This window comes from Grammomys surdaster, unplaced genomic scaffold, assembly GCF_004785775.1.
Source record: "Grammomys surdaster isolate TR1022 unplaced genomic scaffold, NIH_TR_1.0 126298, whole genome shotgun sequence".
Classification (NCBI taxonomy): domain Eukaryota; kingdom Metazoa; phylum Chordata; class Mammalia; order Rodentia; family Muridae; genus Grammomys; species Grammomys surdaster.
This window is the reverse complement of record NW_021621098.1, coordinates 6,961,465-6,975,424: the sequence shown is the minus strand read 5'-3', so window position 1 is coordinate 6,975,424 and position 13,960 is coordinate 6,961,465. Positions and strand designations below refer to the sequence as shown.

Below are 13,960 nucleotides of genomic sequence, written 5' to 3'. Positions count from 1 at the left end.
CTGAGGACACAGCCGATCCACAAGGTCCACCACACTCCTGGAACTGCACACTGTGCTCTCATAGGTGACAGAAGGAACTGAGCTGAAAAGGTGTCGTGACCACATGGAGATTTCTTTCTATCTCTTTAACTCATTCCTCTGCTTCTAGAAATGCTAGGTCCAATCAGAAATTTTAGAATCTAAATTTTAACTCTAAGGGCTAAATCATCAATGAGTCCCTATAAATATGACCATAATTTCCCACTTTCTCTGACCCTACCTGAAAAGCAGGAAGCACAATGCACAGGTATGAACAGGGGTGTGTCTGCAAACAGGGGTGAACCCGACCACGGGTCCTATCTGAAGGTATCGCACATGGTCAAAAAGTCATTTAGCAATGCCAGCAAGCTGGAAGAACTCCAGTGGCCACAGGGCCTTCAGTGCCTCGAAAACTCACACTTAATACTTTTATTTGTAAAGTCCTAAATCAGGATTTATGATCAGTTTTAAATGGCTTACAAGGGACAACTCCTTTTCTAGGTTAACAATACCTAATTGTGTCAGATTTGTCACAGAATCAATTGTCCTTGTTCTTTGCCTCTCTGTATCATTCTATGACACAGAGCATCCAATATTTGGACACAATAAGGCCTGTTGGATAGTTTCTGCCTGTTTTTTTTTTCAAAATTTGTTCCACGTCATTGAAAATTTATCCTGATCCATTCTAACTAACATCTGCTAATAGCCCCTGAAATGCTACCTTCATGTGCAGTATGGGAAATTCATATTTTTATGTTGTTAAGAATTCATCAACTTTTCCAGATACATCTGAATGAAACAGATTTTCATTCTGCTCCCATGAATGCTGTGAAAATCAGTCAGATGAAGCCTTCAAGATGCAACTTGCTCATGGAGAAATATGATATCCTAATATCACATTTAACAGAACATTATTTTAACATACTGCAAGAAACTATGGTCATCCACCTGTGTCAGATTGGCTCAGTTCTTACCCTGGAGACAATTCTTAGGAGCCCTGTCACCTGCAGCAGTTCACCTCTTCTTTAGGCACCTGTAGAGCCAGGAAAGAGTGGGAAGATTTTGGATTTGCCCGTAAAGCCAAGTTAGTAGTACCACGCTCACCCAAACATACAATATCAGGGTGCTAGGAAACTTACTTCAACTTCTCTGTCAGTATTTCTCCTCTGCTTGCCTCCCCCACTCAGTGGCTCAGTAGAGATTTCACTTCTTGTGGAAAATGGCACTGATTCCATGGTGGAAATGTAAGCTCCTTGAATTTCTTCCCAGTTCTTGTAGATTTTCTTAGGCCTGATCGCCAACTTTTGTTTTCACGGACTTTTACCAATGGTTCCAAACCTACACATGAAGATAGAATTTAATTGTAATGAGGAACTAGGTAGATGAACGCCAGTGGTGACTCTTCCTGTGAAGACTAAGGCAATAAATTCAGTTAGATGACTGACTTTTACTATTCTGTAGATAACATTTTTTTTCATGGAAAATGACATAGTGTTGGCCACAATTATGTAGTATGTGATTGTTATTACTGTTATCTCTGCTTCCTGATTGGCATTGTACCTGTGACTCTAAGCTAAGAGGAAATTCTTCCCAGAAACAGGAAGAGATCAGAGCAGAAGGAAGTACATCCATTTGATGAGATAAAAATAATCTCTTGGTAGGAGGCTTCCCTTTCAGCCTCTAAGAAGAGGCTGTGGAAAGGATGTAAGCTGGGTAGCAGGGAGGTGCTATGGAATGCTGGCTTCTGTCCATGACACGTCCTGCACTTACAAGCTCACTGCAGTAGTGGTTACCTACACAAGATCTGCACAAGATCAAGCCAACATCATTAGACCCTACTGCAGCAGGCAGCACTGGTTGGACTCAGTGAGTTATAAAATCAAAAGCAGAATATTTTCCCTTCCTTGTAACTTAGCATACCTACCTTAACTAAGTCTGCTGGTGGAAGATCATTATGACTCAAAAGCAGGTTAGCAAAGTTGCTGTCAACCCCAAAACTCGGAAGCCAGAAGCCCCACAACCCACACAAGAGTGGGCTAGCATCCCCCACACCCCCACACTCAGCAAGGTTTCTGTTGAGGTTCCAGCATGCCTGTCTTTCCGCCTTTCTCTTTCGCCATCTCTCCTGAAATGCACAATGTGCTCTCTCTCTCTCTCTCTCTCTCTCTCTCTCTCTCTCTCTCTCTGTGTGTGTGTATTCGTGTGTAAGCATGTGTGTGTTTCTCTCTGCATGTGTGCTTCTGTGTGTCTGCATGTGTATCTGTGTGTAAGCAAGTGTGTATTGCTGTTTTGATGAAAGACGTGAGAGAGACAGGAGGGGGACCAGGAATGATAACTTCATTTCCTGTGTTCTCAGAGGTTCCAGTTCACTGACCCTAGGAAATGAGACATTCCTTAGAACTGTTCCTAAGTAGCTTTGCTTCATTCGTTTGCCCTGCAAGCCTCTTTGGCTCACTTTGTTTTGGGGGAAATGTTGATATTATGAATATTGGAAGGAAGGATAATGTCCTGTTTCTTTTTCTTCCCTTTGTTTGTTTTTAGTTTGGCCCCACTATACTCTGTATTAACAAGTTACTGTGTTTTTACAAGGTAAGCTGAAGCACTTGTCTCGTTCTGTTTCTGACTGAAGGACTGGCTGGGGAGAGGTGCCCTGGCACCACTTGGAGGCATTGCTGCCCTCGTAAGTCACCAGCTCAGGGGCATGATGTTGGGAAAAGGGCTGTAAGTGGAATGGGGAGCCCCAAGAAGGAATTCCAGCAGGTCCTGCAATGGTTTGGATACAGCTTGTCTCCCAACAATTCATTAACTGGAAACATGGCATTTAGTACAGTAGTGTTTAGGGCCCTTTAAGAAGCAGAGCTTAGTAGAAGGTGCTTGGTCATGGGGTCTTCACCATCATGCATGAATTGATGCTGTCTCTCTGGAGTATGTCAGGTCCTGTAAACATGGACTAGTTTCTGCAAGAGGGAGTTGCTCTAAAAGGGAGAGGCTGAACCTGCCTCCTCGCTAATGTTTCGCTTCCTCTCTGTCTATGTGCTCTTGACTTTTCCTGCTCTTGACTTTCTCTGTTCACCCCAGAACACCTGATTACAGAGCAAGGAAATGAGCACACCCAAGTTTATGAAGGAAGAAGCTGGAGCAATTTACAGGAATGTAGATGATTCAAATTCAGCCATTCCACAACACCCCACAGAACATGTCTGAAAACTCCTCAGGCTGCATGATTGCTGTTCCTTCAGGATGTGGTTGGAAAGTCTCCTCTTTCCAGCTACTGCTATTATTTATTTAATCTCAGGAATGTGTGTCATTCTTTTAAGTGTCAGGGGTTCAGACTTATGAGTTTTGTTTACTTCCTGAGCCTTGTAAGTTTTGTTTATTCCTGACTCTCAGCCTCTGTAGTAGTTTGAAAGAAATGTTTCTCATAGGTTCTGCCCTTGGGACAGTGTGTGTGGCACTCTTTGGGGAGGTTTAGATGATGCAGCTATGCTAGAGGGAGTACATCACTGGGGGCGGGCTTTGAGATTAAAAGCCTCACCTACTTCCTTTTCACTCTCTCTGCTTCCTGCTTGAGGTTGAAGATGTGACTTCTCAGCTATCTGCTACTGCCACTGTGTCTGTTGCTTCTTGTCACACTCCACTCTTCTGTCATGGATTCTTACTGCTGTGGAACCATAAACCAAAATAATTCTTCTCTAGGCTACACTGGTCATTGTGTTTTATCTCAACAGCAAAAACGTCACTAATATAGCCTCCTTCCTCCCTTCAAAAGGACAGAATCAGGAGTGTTTCAGGTCAGAGGAAAAAGCTCCCTCTCTCCCTCACCTCTCTATCACTCAGCCATCTATCGTCCATCTACCTATCTATCTTTCAACTATCTCTCATCTATCATCTATCTATCTATCTATCTATCTATCTATCTATCTATCTATCTATCATCTATCTACCTATCTCCATCTCACCATCTCTCTCCTGCTGTGGTGTCATCCACCATGTTTTAATGTAGATAGAAAACTCTCACTAGAAGTTTGTACTCCCAGTCTCTGAAACTGTTATTAGATAGCAATCCGTTTTCTTTATATATTCTCCAGCTTCTGTATGTTGTTATATAGGCACAAAGTAAGATAAATTCTCTCTCTCTCTCTCCAAAAGTTTTAAGAGACTGACTTTGTTTACATCAAAGCTAATTCTGGCCAAGCCACCAAAGCAAGCAGAAGAACTCCTGCTTCCTAAATGTGATTTTAATTGACTTCAATGGTGTGGTGTCTGGTTAGCTCAGTTGGTTATAGTGTGGTGCTAATAAAATGAGTGTAAGGCTTTAGAACAGGGTTCTCAACCTGTGGGTCATGACCCTTTTGACAGTTAAATGACCTTTTCATGGGGTGTGCCTAAGACCATCAGAAACACAGATAGTTACATTACAATTTATAACAGTAGCAAAATTACAGTTATGAAGTAGCAACAAAATACTTTTGTGGTTAGAGGTCACCACCACATGAGGACCCATGTTAAAGGGCTGCAGTGTTGGGAAGGTTGAGAACACTGACCTGAAGTGAGAAGACAGCCTTGATCAGATGCCTGTGTCCCATCCATCTCCAGTTACTATGCTTGAGGGGAAATGTCACTGTATAGCTGATGGCAAAGAGGTTTTCAAAAATCCTGAATTATTAGAATGGAGAGAGAGAGAGAGAGAGAGAGAGAGAGAGAGAGAGAATGAATGAGAGAGAGAGTTTGGCTCATAAAAAATTATTTCCAGCCTTCAGTCTTCCTAAAGAATGAACAATGTTAAGAGGTCTAACTTTTGATTTGGATTTTAAATTTCAAATTTAATATGACATATTAATGAAAGCAATGTGTGGTATTCACTCAGGTCATGGCTCTCACCAGAACAATGCAAGACTCAGTCATGAATAAATCAGGGGTGCACCCAGGACTCTAAAAGAAAGAGAGACCTAAATCAGAATGGGAGACACATGAGTAGCACTCCAAACAAAGTTTTTAAATATGTGGAATAAATTATACGGCTTAGGAGATGCATCAGATCCCTCCCAAATGGCCCAGACTCTGTGAGAGAAAAAAGGACATACCCCTTCTGCCTCCCACAACCCTGTAGGAAACTTCAGGGTGGTAGACGTTTCTGGAGCCACAAGGGGAACTGGAAACAAAGGAAATCGATCTGTGGACACTGGTCTTTGTTCATGTCTCTCTTCTGGTGACTGAATGTCACTCCATTTTATGGCAGCATAGCCTTCGATATATGTCTGTAGCTAAGCTACACTTCTGACAGGTGAACTGAGAAATTTGGCTGATTAAGCTTTGCATCTCCGTGAGGATGAATAGCAGTAATTTGATTTTACTCCCATATTCTTTTCTTTAAAAAATGTCTGCACCTACTCTAAAGTGATTTTTTGTAAAGATCAGGACATATTTCTGAGCAAAATGAAAATAGCTGGAGTATACCATGCAATGCTCCTTGAAGTCGAGGTGTCTGGGGCAAGAGTATTCCATAGCAGCCTTGGCAGGAGAAGGCACAAACATGTATCAAATGTACGGCTATGTGTCCGAGCAAGTGCTTTGTAGATATTGATGAATCAATGAATAAATGAATGAATGAATGAATGAATGAACAAATGAATGAGTGAACAATGTTTAGGGTTCCCATTACTATTCCCAAAGGGCTGGGTGGAGACTGGGACTTTAGGAGGTTTTCAACAAGCCTCCTCATTTGAATGTTACAAATAGAATTCAAACCCAAATCCTCTGTAATGAAGGAGAGATCTGAAGTGTCCTGGGAAGAATTACATATGAATTTTTAAAGCCCCCAGGTGAAGAAATGATCATTTTTCTTCTCGGAGTCCCCAGTTCTCCCATTGGGTGTCAGATAATTCCCTCGTTCACTTTCTCACCACATTACTCATCTCCTTAATCCTCAAACTTCTGGTTGAGATCAGCGGAACTTTCCTCCCGACAAGCTTCTAATGCCATAAAGAACAGAGAATGCTAATCCAACCTTCTGATCTTTTTTTAAAACTCCAGACAGAGAAGAATATTGGCCCCAGTGGTAAAAACCCAGACAACTCTAGTTTTGATGGGACAGCTCCCAACAAGTTCAGATGCTTCCCTCCCTGAACTTGTCCAGACCTTGGGCGGTCTCCTGCTTTTCCAGAGGGAACATGCCTGGTGGATGATGCACCGAGTCTGAAACACATGGACAGTGCCCTCCCCAGGGACTCATGGGTCTCTTGAGGTTAAGTCCCAACTGTACATCAAGCAGCCATGAAATCTGAACCATGCAGAAAGCATGAAAGCTGTATTAACTGAAGTCTTTTGACAGTCTCTGTTTAGTATAGACCTACTTTGTGTCAGACATTCCCCCACCTCATGCTACATACTTCCTCTGTGTGCAACATGCTTCCTCTGTGTGCTACATTTAATCTTTAAAGGAGCCAGCTGGGCACTGAAGCCAAGAGGGATGAAGTAATATGCCCAAAGTTCCTCGGCTTTTAGAGTCTGCTGGGGTTTGAACTAGTTCTGTACCTACAAAATGAGTGTATCTAATCATGGCAATGTCTCTTGATAAATCCAGAAAGTCCTGAGCAAGCTGGCCATGCCTAAGTGGACTGGTACCCAGCCCTCTCTGCACCTGGCCACCACTTCATCTAGCTGTTCTGGGAAGTGCTGGTGGACCTCCGGTTCTTGCTACTGGACAGAGGCACTGGCTTGGATGAAATAAGAATCCATGTTCCCCAAAGAAATAGAAACCATCTCTGGCTGAAAGGGCTGAGAAATGAGGCATGAAAAGACACATCTTGATGGAAGAGACTAGGCTTGAGATTAATGAACAATTTTAGAAATCAATTCAAGAAAAAATATTGAGGTACAATTGGATTCCACAAACACTAGAACCTCTTAGGATTATTAGAAGTCCCCACAATTTGGGCCTGATTTTAGTTTGAGTGTTTATTTTGGCGTCTGCTTTCTCAATGACTTGTTCTAATCAAAATGCTTTGAGGAGATGCACAAAAGGAATAACAATGTGATAGGAAAGCCAGATAGCAATACTGTGCTTTAAAACAACTGAGAGGGCAAACTTTAACCTTTGGGTAGTTACTGTGAAGTACCCAGGACAGCGAACTTAGCGTCTTAATGGAGAAGAGCTTAGGGCTTTAGACTGGGTGCAAATTAATTCTACCACTAGCCTTTAAGAACTCATTTCCTGGAGCCTTGATCAGAGAACTTTGTCCTGGCTTCACCTCTTCTCGCCCTCTATCCAGCTTTCATTCCCAGCCACCCTTTCAGGGTGGCTGCCACAGTTTCAGCTCAAAGAACTGCAAAGCCTAGAGGATCTTTCGGTCAGGGCATCTGTACACTGAGCGTTTATTCCATTGTGTTCCTAATTGAAGGAAAGACTTGCCCTCCGGAATCTGTGATTTGCTCTTGAAGATGCAGAGGAAGAGTTTTACCTGCGCCTACTCAGCTATCTCAGGACCAACTTGAAGCTGAAGAAAGGGCAAGATCTCAGGATCACTGCAGACCTCTCTGGATTTGTCTCGAAGGGAGTCTCCCTCATATGGATACAGGAAAGGCTGGATTCCACAGTTGCCAGAGGATTTTGGAGATGGAGGTGCTTTCCCTGAAGTCCGTGTGACCCAGTATCCTCTGGATATGGGGCGACAGAAAAAAGTGTCCAATGCTCTGCCCATTCATTTGGATCCAGAAGGGAAAATTAAATATGACACAATTGCTCAACAAGGACATTCCAAAGACAAGGTCATTTATAGCAAATATACTGACCTTGTTCCAAAGGAGGTTATGAATCCAGATGACCCAGAACTGCAAAGGCCTGATGAGGAGACAATTAAAGAAATTACAGAAAGGACAAAAGCAGCCTTGGAGAAGATCATAGCAAAGAAGATTGTTGGGGCCAAGCCTGTTCATGCAGCTGAGAAACTGCCTCCTGCCCAGTATATCCAGTACACGCCATCCCAGCAAGCAAAAACATTCAATTCAGGAGCTAAACAGAGAGTTATTCGGATTGTTGAAAGGCAGAAGGACCCAATGGAGCCTCCAAAATTCAGGATCAATAAGAAAATTCCCCCGAGGCCTCCATCTCCTCCCGTACCTGTAATGCACTCTCCTCCTCGGAAGATTAGTGTAGAAGAACAGAAGAGGTGGAAGATCCCGCCATGTGTATCCAAGTGGAAGAACTCGAAGGGTTACACAATTCCACTGCTGATGGAAGAGGACTTCAGACTGTCCAAGCAAATGAAAATTTTGCCAAATTATCTCAAGCACTATACATTGCTGAACGGAAGGCTCGAGAAGTGGTGGAAATGCGAGCCCAGCTAGAGAGAAAGATGGATCAAAAAGAAAAGGAGAAACATGAAGAGAAACTTAGAGAAATGGCCCAGAGAGCAAGAAAAAGGAGAGCTGGGATCAAAACCCATGTGGAAAAAGAGGATGGAGAGGCCTGTGAAAGAGATGAAATCCGTCATGACAGGCGCAAAGAGAGGCAGCAGGACCGGAACCTTTCCAGGGCAGTTCCTGATAAGAGGTCAAAACTACAGAGAAATGAAAATCGAGATATCAGTGAAGTCATTGCTCTTGGTGTGCCCAATCCTCGAACTTCCAGTGAAGTTCAGTATGACCAAAGGCTCTTCAACCAATCCAAGGGTATGGACAGTGGATTTGCAGGCGGAGAGGATGACATTTACAATGTTTATGATCAGGCCTGGAGGGGTGGCAAAGATATGGCTCCGAGTATCTACAAGCCCAGTACAAATCTGGACAAGGACATGTACGGTGATGACCTCGAAACCAGGATAAAGACCAACAGATTTGTTCCTGATAAGGAGTTTTCTGGTACAGACCATAGACAAAGGGGCCAAGAAGGACCAGTTCAGTTTGAGGAAGATCCTTTTGGTTTGGACAAGTTTTTGGAAGAAGCAAAACAGCACCATGGCTCTAAAAGATGCTCTGATAGCAGTCATTCCAAGGAACATGAGTGTGGAGGCAAGAAGCATAGGAAGCAGTAGAGGGGCCTCTTAAAACTACATCTGACATGTACAGCAGAGGATTGGGTGGTCTGGGCTCAGTGAGGGAAGATATACCTAACCCTTGAGACACTTGAGACCCCAGGGAGTGACAAGAGGACATCCTCTTGAAGCAGGGGGAAGAAGAATGGAATGAGGAACTGTCAGAGGGATGACCTGGAGGGGAATAAAGACTGGACTGTAAATAAAAAGATGAAAGTTAAAAATCAAAACAAATCTCAGTAATTGCCGGGAGCCAAACTCAGGAAATTACCTGCTGTTCTGGGAAACCTAGTCTCAGGTCCAAGGAACTTAAAGAATGAATGGCATTTCCTAGGAGCTGGTTATGACCGTGGGATGGTCTAGGCCAATAAGCATATGACAGAGGGATGGTCTAGGCCAATAAGCATATGACAGTGGGATGGTCTAGGACAATAAGCATATGACAATGGGATGGTCTAGGACAATAAGCATATGACAGAGGGATGGTCTAGGGCAATAAGCATTCAGTAGTGGGATAGCCCTAAGCAAAGACCTTCACCCAAACTTCCTGGTTTGCTGTGTCTTTATAACCTGCACCCGAAATTAAAGTTTCAGAGCTTGATCAGAAAAAGAAAAAAAAGAACTCATTTCCTAGCACCATGAAGATCAAGATCATCGGTCCTCCTGTGTGCAGGTACCCTGTGTGGATTGGTGGCTCTGTCCTGGCCTCACTGTCCACCTTCCAGCGGATGTGGATCAGCAGACAGGAGTACGATGAGTCTGGCCCCTCCATCGTGCACCACAAATGCTTCTAGGCTGTTACTAGACTGTTACTGAGCTGGTTTTACACCCTTTCTTTGACAAAACCTAACTTGCGAAGAAAAAAAAATACGAGAAAACATTGGCATGGCTTTGATTTTTGGTCTTTTTTTTTTCTTAATTTTTTAAAGGTTTTTTTGTTTTGTTTTGACACTTCTGACTCAGGATTTAAAAACTGGGACAGTGAAGGCGACAGCAGTCAGTTGGAGCAAACATCCCCAAAGTTCTACAATGTGGCTGAGGACTTTGTGCATTGTTTTTTTGTTTTTGTTTTTGTTTTTGTTTTTGTTTTGATAGTCATTCCAAGTACCCATGAAATATATAAATTACAGGAAGTCCCACACCTTTCCAAAAGCCATCCCCACTCCAAGAGGAGGATGTCTGAGTCCATGCCCTGAGTCCACACTGGGAAGGTGACAACATTCCTTCTGTGTAAATTATGTACTGCAATTTTTTAAAAAATCTTCTGCATTAATACTTCGTTTTTGTTTTTAATTTCTGAATGGTCAGCCATTGTGACCCCACTTTTTTGTCCCCGTAACTTGATGTATGAAGACTTTGTCTCCCTGGGAGTGGGTTGAGGTGTTGAGGCAGTCAGAGTTGGCCTGTACACTGACTTGAGACCATTTTAATAAAAGTGCACACCTTACAAACAAACAAACAAACAAACAAGCAAGCAAGCAAACAAAAAAGAACTCATTTCCCCACTGTCTCAGTTTGCCTATAGCCAATTTGACATCTAGAACTCCAGGTGTGAGGGCAGTGTCTTCTTAACACCCCCACACTGTAAGTCGGTAAAGCCAATGTTTCATTGAGTGCAAGCCCTACTTTTCAGACTCAGGATCCATAGTTTCTCTAACACAGGGTGTTTCCTTTCTGTTTCTATCAACTATCTACACAGAACTGTGGAAATTTAGTCATCTTAGTAAAATCTAGCTGGCCTGAGTTTTAGCCATTATTTTTTTTTTGAAGTCCATAGCAACAACAAATAATACTGGTTAATGTTTGTTCAAAATGTAGTGTTTATAAAATAATTCCATATGTCAGGTATTCTTAGATAGAGCAGGATTTGAAGCCTGACAATGCTATTTAACCACCTGTTTGACTATAGAGAAATTACTCACCTCTCAAACCTCTGCTTTTCTTTTCTACAAATTGGCATTGGTATTGGTTTGCACTCACGACTCAGTGGGAGGACATGTTGTGTTTTTTGGCTAGAGAGACCATAACAAAGTACCACAGACTGTATGTTCAGGCTTAAGAAACAGAAATTTTATTTTCTCATGACTCTGGAGTTTAGAAATCCAGTATCAAGGTATTGATTGACAGATTCAGTTTTCTTTCTTTCTTCCTTTCTTTTTCATTTTCTTCCTTTTGTTGTTGCTGTTTGAATATTTGTTTTATTTGTGTGTGTGTGTGTGCTGTTTTGTTTTGTTTTAGCTGTAAGGTCTTATTATGCCCCTGAAATTGGCATGGGACTTACTATATAGCCAAAGCTATCCTCAAACTCATGTTCCATCTGAGTGCTAGGATTTCAGGCGTGCACTACTGTACCCAGGAGGCCAGTTGGTTTCTTCTGCTGTCATGTGATGCCTTCATGTTTTCTCATGCTTGTTTTTCTGCATATGCTGTAGCTCATCTCTTCTTCTTACCAGGACACAAGACACATGGGAGATGGACCTCCTCAGCATTGCCACTGTCATTCAGAGATACACACTAGTTCAGGAAGCGCTGCATCAGAAGGAATACATATATTCAGATCCATAAAGCAGGGTGGGGTATAGCAGGGCATTCAATCATTCTTTGAAGTCCCATCTCCATCTGCTGAATGGCTGCAGTGCTAAACCAAATCTAATGACTTATTCTGGTACCCACGGCCCAGTGCATCTCTCAATCTTCACCTCGGAAGCTTCTCTCTTTTCACTAGATGATGATAAATACAGAGACCACATCTGGCCAAGGTGATGAATAAGAGACTAGAATGTTCAGCCCTATGTGAGAGATTTATATCTACCTCCTCCCTGCAAGGCTCGGGATCATTTCAGAAGACAGGGTTGAAAGAGTCTAAGGCAGCATATGGCTACAAAAAAAAAACCTGTTTTCTGGACACTGCCTAGATAATAGTTCAGCTTAGTAAATGCTTCTTCTCCCTCCCTCTCCACATCTCAGGTCTCAGCTTCTGTTCCTGCTCTGGTTGCCCTTCCTGAGAGACTGTGATCAGGGAGTATGCGCTGAGGAATTCTCTACTCCGAAAGTTGCTTTCTGTCAGAATGCGCTATCACAGAAGTCAAACCAGAATACCAGAGAAGACCAGACAATGCTGAATCTATTTTGGAACACCAAGGTTCCTTGCAGATGCCCTTCTTTTCCAGAGAGCTTGCTGGACTCCTAGCACGATGGTACACTGTTCTGCACACCGTAAGGGTGCAGCTCTCTGGAACTCATGATGCTCTTCAGGCTCAGCCTGACTGGTGGCTCTGCTTCACTCAGATCAAGCACTCTCTGTTTCACAGATAATCAGGAGATGAAAAGCACACTGATGAAGAATACAGAGAACCCCAAACTGGCCCTTTTGTAACATATCCATCCTCAAGTGCTAGAGAATTTCGAGCAAGGATCTTAGTTGTGTGAACATAACTGTAAAACAACTGTTGGCTACACAGGCAAGCCAACCGGTGGAGTTATAACAATCTTTACTCCCTGGCATTTCTACACTGGCATTTCAGGAGGAACAATATGACAGCTACCAGTGATAGTGACACAAACAAAAATTCTGAGATGATGCAGGTTAGGGAAGGCTAAGGCCATGGCCATACTTCCTGGAGGCTGCCTTCCTTTTCTGTGAGTGATTAGTCAGGCTGTCTTCTCATTCAGTTCAAAGGTCAATTAAGTATGGCCTTGCTTTTTCCCCTAGGCTCAGGGAGAGTGCTGCATGTCAGGTGAGTACTTCCTGGTGTCTTTCTGAACTTGCTCAGATCTGTGGACAGGGCCTTGAGTTCTTTGTGACCTGTCAGCTCCACTGAGCAGTCCTGGCTAGGCCGGCCATGCTTAGCAGAGGACAAATCCTAGAGCTTTCAAAAAATAACTAAGCCTTTGGACCTCCTTCCACAAACACAAATCTGTGTGAGGTTTTCTGGAACAAACTCTAGATTATGTTCCAAAGGCCAAGAGGCAAAACCACACTGATCACTCATCCATGTTCTCTCCATAAATAGCACAGTGCTCTTCTGGAGCAATGAGATAGTCTGAGGCAATCCTGTTTTCGGTACCAGCTGGATAGTGAGTGGCCTTAAGGATCATAAACCAACAAAGATAAGAGCAGGGATGCACAGAAGGAAATGCCTGGTTATCCTTCACTAGACAAGTCACTTCATAACTTCAGGCTTCAGTTTTGCTCAGCATCAAAGATAGGTTAATAACTGTGTGCCCAAGGTTATCCATTTAGTCAGAGCAACTTAGTGGGGGCTTTCCACGCAGAGCCATGCAGCAAGGGCTGGTAGTGAGGGCATAAGTTAAAGAGTGAAAGCTCAAGAGAACAACTACCTCAAGTGTTCTCCATAACAACAGTTTAGATGCCTGCCGATAGAATAATGGATAAAGAAAATGTGGTACAAATACACAGCAGAACTCTACTCAGCTGTGGAGGATAGGATTCTGCTGTTTGCAGGGAAATGGAGGGAACTGGATGCAATTATATTAAATGATGCAAGAAAGACTCAGAACAACAGCCATGGCAAGTTGACTCTCATATATGCAACCTACAGTGTGTGTGTGTGTATGAATGTGTGCATGTGTATGTATGTGTGTGTGTGTGCATGTGTATATGTGGATGTGTGTGTACATGTGTGATGTGTATATGTGTATGTATGAATATGTATGTGTATATATGTGTGTATGTATGTATACATGTGTGCTATGTGTGTGTGCTCACGTGTGTATATGCATTGTATGTACGTTCATAGGACATGAAAGTGGAAAGAAGGCCATTAGAAGGAAGAAAAGATCTAAAGGGGGAGAGGAAGGAAAATGAAGGAGGTTATGGAACACATATGTCATATTATCAGAAGGGGGCACTATTTGTGGTAATAAAGAGAGCCAGCAAGAGGGAGAAA

General features: G+C 42.9%; 1 pseudogene; it reads left to right on the top strand.

Moving 5' to 3' along the window:
- The first annotated feature begins 278 nt into the window (after positions 1 to 278).
- On the top strand, positions 279 to 9,050 carry LOC114614078 (annotated as a pseudogene).
- Positions 9,051 to 13,960: the final 4,910 nt, after the last annotated feature.